The following is a 5827-nucleotide window of genomic DNA, read 5'->3' as shown; positions in this document are numbered from 1 at the left end:
GAGACCAGGGTCATGAACAGGATGGCAGGGAACAGAGCTATACACGGACACAGAGATACAGGGCTTACAGCAACACGAGGGGGGATACGGATATATAGCAATAGCATGGGGAACAGGAAAGCAGGGTATACAGTGATACAGGTGTGGGGCATGTTAACATTTGCATTTCTATCTCGATGCGATTCAGGCTAAGGTTCACAGCTCCACCCAAGTGTGGGATATGACAATATTGGCATTCTGTCTAGAAGCGACTCAGGCTAGCATTCACAATCCTGTCAGGGTCTGGCGCAAGTTAATGTTCACAAGTCCACTAAGTGAGGCATTGCTAACATTCACCATCCTGTTACGAAGTGACACAAGTTACTGTTTACAAGTCTAACTAGGTGCGGCATTGCTAGCATTCACAATCCTATCTAGAGGAGACACAGGATAATGTTTAAAGATATGGCTAAGTGCGGCATTGCTAGCATTCACAATCTAGTATGGCTCAGGGCAGACTAATGATGGCAACTCCAACCAAGTGTGGCATTGTCAACACTCCCAATCCTGTCCGGGTCTGGTGCACGCTAATGTTCACAATTCCAACCAAGTGTGGCATTGCTAACATTCTCAATCTTATCTAGAGGTGTAGCAGGTTAACATTCATTTTTCTAACCAAGTGTGGCATTGCTAACATTCACAATCCTATCTACATGCGACGCAGGTAAATGTTCATAATTCTAACTAAGTGCAGCATTGCTAACATTCACAATCCTGTCTGGGTCTGGCATAGGCTAATGTTCACAATTCTAACAAGGTGTGGTATTGCTAACATTCAGAATCCTATCTAGATGGGATGCAGGCCAACAGACACGGTTCCGTTTAAGTGGGGTACATGCTACCATTCACCATGCTACCTTTCTGGTGCACCAGTCACAATTCTACCTAAGTGTGGGACATGCTACCATTAAGGCTAATGTTCACAATTCTAACCAAGTGTGGCACGGGCTGTCTGGGTCTTGCATGGGCTAATATTCCTCATTCTAACCAGGTATGGTATTGCTAACATTAAGAATCCTATCTAGAGGCGATGCAGGCCAATAGACACAGCTCTGTTTAAGTGGGGTACATAATACCATTCACCATGCTTCCTTTCTGGTGCATCAGTCACAATTCTACCTAAGTGTGGGACATGCTATCATTCAGGCTAATATTCACATTTATAACTAAGTGCGGCATTGCTGATATTTACAGTTCTGAGGCAAGGTAGTGTTGAGTGGCCGGGTTTTGCAAAGTAGAGTAATTGCTCTACTCCCCACCCATGCAACACTTACTTTTTTTGTTTGCAGTTGGTTGACGGCTGGTCACTGGCTTCACTGGCTTCCCCTGCGGACACCTGCTGACACTTTCTGGAGCCGCCTCTGTTGGAGCCACCCATTGCCTTGGGGCCCTTAGCCAAAGGGGTTGCTGGGCAGAGGGCTGCCCTGGGGGGGTCAGGTATGACCAGGTGGATGTACGAATCAGGGAAGGTGGGCAGGCTGGGAGGCGGGTGGAGGGAGCGGAAGAGCAAGGAAGGGAGCCGGTGAAACAAGGCAGCACGCGGGGTCTGGGAATCACATCAGCTCCCCTGGGAAAGCTGCATGGCAGAAACAAGGGCCACAAAACAAAATGGAACACACACAAATGAGATTCGGTTCACCTGATGGGACCAGTGGCAGAGGAGGCAAGCAAATGGGACTGCAAGCACCTGGTGGGAGATTTAAAAGCTTCGGTGCACATTTTTTTCTTTTTACACACTAAACGCAGATCAGTAAGGTCACACAGATCAATGGGCTGCAGGGAGGGAGGGAGGTGGAGGTGGAGATAGCAACACGAACCTCAACAAGGATGGCAGAAACAAGGGCCACAAAACAAAATGGAACACACACACACACGAGATTCGATTCACCCGATGGGACCAGTGGCAGAAGAGGCAGGCAAATGGGGCTGCAAGCACCTGGTGGGAGATTTAAAAGCTCTGCTGCACTTTTTTTCTTTTTCCACGCTAAACGTAGATCAATAAGGGTACACAGACCAATGGGCTGCAGGGAGGGAGGTGGAGGTGGAGGAAGGCAACACGAACCACAACAAGGATTGCAGAAACAAGGCCACCAAACAACATGGAACACACACAATTGAGATTCGATTCACCTGATGGGACCAGTGGCAGAGGAGGCAGCAAATGGGGCTGCAAGCACCTGGTGGGAGATTTAAAAGCTCTGGTGCACTTTTATTTTCTTTTTACATGCTAAACGCAGATCAATAAGGGCACACAGACCAATGGGCTGCAGGGAGGGAGGGAGCTGGAGGTGGAGGGAGGCAACGTGAACCACAACAAGGATGGCAGAAACAAGGGCCACAAAATGGAACACACACAAACGAGATTCGATTCACCTGATGGGACCAGTGGCAGAGGAGTCAAGCAAATGGGGCTGCAAGTAACAAGAGAAATATATATTTGAACACAAAGAAATCATGTACACAAGTGAATTCGTGAATAGAGACAAAGTGAATGTATATATGCAGAAATGCGAGATAGATGAGACATATAGAAGCTTGCTGCCGAAGAAAACATAACGTGGCTAGGGTGGCCATGATGGAAAGATGGACATCGGACTCGTGTTGAAACAAATCAAGCTACCCTAGAGACAGACCAGGGCTGCAGAATCAGGAGACGCTGGAAAAACAGCTTTGTGTGAGGAATAAAGAGGAGTCTATTTGACTGGTATCAAGGATGCCACATCAAGGAATAATTGTAAGACACAAAAGGAGTCAAGAGGATAGGCAACGTAAGACATATTTCTCTTAGATTAAGCAAAGAAGAAAACCTCTGCAAGAGCCAAGTATTAGACAATCAAGGATGCGAAAAAAAGCCTATGCAAGGTGGAGTGAGCAAGTCTCCAGAGTCCAAGAGGAGTAATAATACCCGGCTTAATTAAATCAAATAGCAGTAAATAAAAGGTTGAAATTGACAAATTCATGGTCTCCTCACACGTGATTCAGAGTAAAAAACAAGGGCAATTCATTAGCTCCAGATGACGATAATGGTGTAGCTACACTCCCTTGAAAGTCAGAACAAAGAACAGGCTGCAAGGTCAACTATACAGAAGAAGTCTTGGCTTGGACCCTGACCGATGAGAGATGATGGACTTATTGGGCAAGTGGGCAATAGTCGGATGTTGCTCCCTGCACCTGAGTTTTGTTTTGCATATGCGCTGCTAACGATACAAAAGTCCAAGGTTGGGAGAGAATGCAAACCTATCAGAGGGTTTATGTAGCAAGATGCTATACAATGTTGCAAAGGCCAACCCGCTGCTGCTATTCTGCTATAATCTGTATTATACATATTTAGAGGTGGCTCATGACGTGCCCAAGAGAAAAGGGACATCCAGTAATATTACTAATATTTATATGATATATATAGTCTTGGGAACAAACTCCCAGGTAGATTCTAGGGCTACTAGGAGTTCTCAGACTCACGGAATGTCCAACACCTTCCCCCAAAAGGAACATAGACCCAGCGAGACAGCAGTTTATTACAGCCAAAACTAACAGGGATCGGTACAACGATCAAAGAAATCCCAAGAAATCTCAATGGTTCCTGGCTTGTAGGCCCATTTTGTATCCTAATTGCGTCATAGTGACGTGACAACCTGGGCCCTACTACAGAAAACCTATCGCCGCCTGGGATTGGTTGTCAGGAGCCTAATAACCTATAACGTCCCATATATTAATTACTCTACAGACCCTCGTATGTCAAGTGGCTGGTCTGGTCCTTCCCCAAATTACTAACTCTAAACAATGTTGCAGTGTGAGGGTCTTACCATTGGTTCTTGCCCATTGCTACCCACCCCTAAGATACTGAACTGTGGTTGGCTAGAGCTGACGTCCCCAGGCCTACGACCCAAAATGATTCTCAGCTCTTGGTGTGCCTTCTCAAGGTAATACGAACGACTATGTATCTGCATTGTAACTTGTGTGAACCACCATAGTCTATGAGAGAGCTCGTTCGCAATTGTGCAACACTTGTCTCTCGTCGTAACATCTTTGTTGCAAGCCTCTATCTGGAGGCGTGAGATCGATCCTCTTTCCAAGCGCTGGTTTTGATTAATCATCTGAGTTGGCCGGGTCACGTGTTCGGAGACCACGATTTGAAGCTTCTGTGGCTGTGAATTACTCTGAATTATGAGGAATTATTTGCATTTACTGCAGCTGGTGTTACTGTTGTTCAGGGAATGGATTTTTGTTTGTTTGTTTTATTATTTATATTGCACACCAGACCCAAAGGTATTCGGGCGCGAAGTCATAAAGAGGGTTGTTAAGCTTGTGTTACATAGTAGACAGGAATCAGTACAGCTAAGGTTACAATGCTGTATGCATGAACAACAGGCAAGGTGGATAAGTATATACAGTAAGTACAAAGAATAAGTGTGAGGCACATATATATAACAAAAGCAGTGAGGTCACATATATACAATAGATATTAGGAGGTTGCAAGTGAGGTGGGGTCAGACGTCATGTTGCTTTAGCTAGTGAATGAGACTAGATCTGAATTGTAGGTAAGGTAGATCTTCCCTTAAGGTAGGGGGGAGGGAGTTCCAATATTGTGCTGCTTTAACAGGGAAGCTACTCCCACCGGATTTAGTGAGCTTAAATCTGGGTACTAATAGGAGGTTAGAATTGGCTTTTCTTAGAGGGCGAGAGGCTGTTTGTCTAGTGAATCTAGCTGTGAGGTATTGTGGGGCTGCTTGGTTAAGACATTTATGTGTCAGAGATGCAGTTTTGAGGAGGATTTTATCTTTCATAGAGAGCCAATTGACGGGTCTCCTGAGGTCAGATATATGGGCATTTTTAGGGAAACTTAGGGCCGCTCTCAAGGCATTGTTTTGAAGGGTCTGAATTTTGGACGTAATGTATTTATTGCTGCCTATATATACGGCATTGCAAAATCCAATTTGGATAAGATTAGGGCTCTCGCTAAAGTAATGCAGTTGTTGGGTGAGAGGAAGGGCTTGGCTGCTCTGATTAGCTTGCAGGTGTAGGAGGTGGCTGAGGCCATAGCGTTTACTTGTTTACCAAAGGTAAGTGTAGAGTCTATGTAGAAGCCAAGAGTTTTAACTACCTTAGCCACAGTAATGTTATTGTTGTCAATTATGAGGGATGCATAGTTAGGACCTAGTTTTTTAATGTAGGATGGGGTACCTAGAATGAGGAGTTCTGTTTTGTCATCATTCAGGCATAGACCGTGAGAGGCCATCCATGCCTGGATGATGAGGTATACTCTGTTCACAAAGGCCAAATCCTTGTCATAACCTCCTGTCAATGGGATGAGGATCTGTGTATCATCGGCATATTTCTTGTAGGTGATACCTAGGCCATCTAGATCATCGAAAAGGGGCTTTGTGAAGATGTTGTACAGAGTAGGAGATACGCAGGAGCCTTGGGGTACACCGCACGATATGGGCGCGGGGTCCGCAGCTGCTAGAGGAGAGAAAACTCACCTTGTCCTATTATCAAGGAAGGACTGGATCCAGGGGACTGCCTCCTGAGAGAAGCGGGCCACAGAGACCAGGTGGTTGCAAAGTATCGAGTAGTCTACCAAATCAAAACCGGCTGAGAGGACAAGGAGTAGCAAGAGTGCTGTGTTACCTTTGTCTCTCAGTGAGTCTATTTGTGCCTTGAGGTTTATGAGTGCAGTTTCAGTACCATGCTGAGGTCTGAAGCAAGACTGATGAGCTCCTAGTAGGTGGTTTTCTTCCAGATGATGCTGGATTTTTAGATATGCTATTTTATCCAAGATTTTAAGTAG

The sequence above is a fragment of the Ambystoma mexicanum genome, chromosome 4q (genome assembly GCF_040938575.1).
Source record: "Ambystoma mexicanum isolate Mex_15411 chromosome 4q, UKY_AmexF1_1, whole genome shotgun sequence".
Lineage (NCBI taxonomy): Eukaryota > Metazoa > Chordata > Amphibia > Caudata > Ambystomatidae > Ambystoma > Ambystoma mexicanum.
The sequence above is the reverse complement of the archived record's forward strand: the minus strand, read 5'-3'. Positions refer to the sequence as shown.